The sequence below is a fragment of the Hyperoodon ampullatus genome, assembly GCF_949752795.1.
Source record: "Hyperoodon ampullatus genome assembly, chromosome: X".
Lineage (NCBI taxonomy): Eukaryota > Metazoa > Chordata > Mammalia > Artiodactyla > Ziphiidae > Hyperoodon > Hyperoodon ampullatus.
This window is the reverse complement of record NC_136913.1, coordinates 63,858,381-63,859,916: the sequence shown is the minus strand read 5'-3', so window position 1 is coordinate 63,859,916 and position 1,536 is coordinate 63,858,381. Positions and strand designations below refer to the sequence as shown.

General features: G+C 49.2%; 1 pseudogene across 1 annotated transcript; it reads right to left on the bottom strand.

Annotated features, from left to right (window-relative positions):
- Positions 1-453: 453 nt before the first annotated feature.
- LOC307068942 (ferritin light chain-like) lies at positions 454-978 on the bottom strand (annotated as a pseudogene). Its single transcript has one exon. The product of its transcript is annotated as a ferritin light chain-like (transcript).
- Between the last annotated feature and the right edge of the window lie 558 nt (positions 979-1,536).

Below are 1,536 nucleotides of genomic sequence, written 5' to 3'. Positions count from 1 at the left end.
AGGCAGAGATTGTTGTTATGCTGTCACAAGTGAAGGAACACCAGGAGCACCAGAAATTGGAAGAAGCAAGGGAAGATTCCCCCCCTAGAGCTTTGGAGGGAGCATGGCCCTGCCGACACCTTGATTTTGGATTTCTGGCCTCCACTGTGAAATAATGAGTTTCTATTAAACCACCAAGTTTGTGGTAAAGTGTTGCAGGAGTTCTAGAAAAGTAATACAGGGGGATTAAAGAAAGGCATTAGAAAGGACATGACACTTCGAGGACCTTAAAGGAAGAGAAGGATTTTTTTTTTCTTTAGCTGCTGCAAAAAGCTTTATTGTTTCCATTTGGTCCAAGGCTTGGGAGAGGGCTCCAGGGTGGTTAAAAACTGCCTCGTGGCTGCAGAGACGGGCTTCAGGCAGAAGCCCTGACACCAAAGGGGCTCCTCAAAGGCCACTGGGCTCTGGAGGCTCCTAGTCGTACTTGACGGTGAGCCTTTCAAAGAGATACTCGCCCAGCCCAACCTGGGGACCAGCCAGCCTGCAGAGGTTGGTCAGGTGGTCACCCATCTTCTTGATGAGTTTCACCTCCTCATCTAGGACGTGGCTCTCCAGGAAGTTGCAGAAATGGGGGTTTGCACGGGCAGAACCCAGGGCATGCAGATCCAAAAGGGCCTGGTTCAGGTTCTTCATGTTAATGGCGGCTTCCATAGCATCCTGGGTTTTACCCCACTCATCCTGAGATGGCTTCTGCACATTCTGGAAGAGGGCACGGCTGCTGTGCTGGTTTTGCCTTTTGAAGAGACGCTCGGCGCCCTCACACTTCTCTTTGGCCAATTCGCAGAAAAAGTGGCTCACGCCCTCCAGAGCCACATCATCGCGGTTGAAATAGAAGCCCAGAGAGAGGTAGGTGTAGGAGGCCCGCAGACACATGTTGACCAGGTGGTTGTAGGTGGCCTACACCTCGGTGGAATAATTCTGATGAATCTGGGAGCTCATGGTTGATCGGTAATAAGGAGTTAAGCTCAAAAAAATGGTGTTGGCTGGTCCCGGTGACCAAGGATAGCTGAATGGCTGGCTCCGAAGGTTGCGACTGGAAAAAGGGTTGGAGGGTGGTCAGAGGCTGAAGCAAAGGGCATCCCTGGGTCTGTTCTGTCCAAACACTGTTGAAGCAAGAGACAGATCCGGGGGACCACCGAGCGCACTGACGAAGAGAAGAATTTTGATATGCAGAAGAGCACAAAGGGAATTCCAAGCTGAGGGAACAGCATAAGGAAAGACATGGACATATTAAACGGAGAATGTCCTGTGGTTGGAGTGCCAGCTATGTAGAGCTGGAAAGATACTGGAACTATTTCATGATTATTAGCCTAGGGATTTTGACATTTTGTTATTCAGACTTTAGGAAGCCATTGAAGATTCTGAAGGTTTGAAGTAATGAGAGAGAATACCCTGTTATTTAACAAAGCTGAGGGCACTCGTTGACTGCTCTGTGTGTGTGTGTTGACTCCACATTTCCTAGATGCCAATGGATTGGTTTGTATGTAGCCAAAGAGG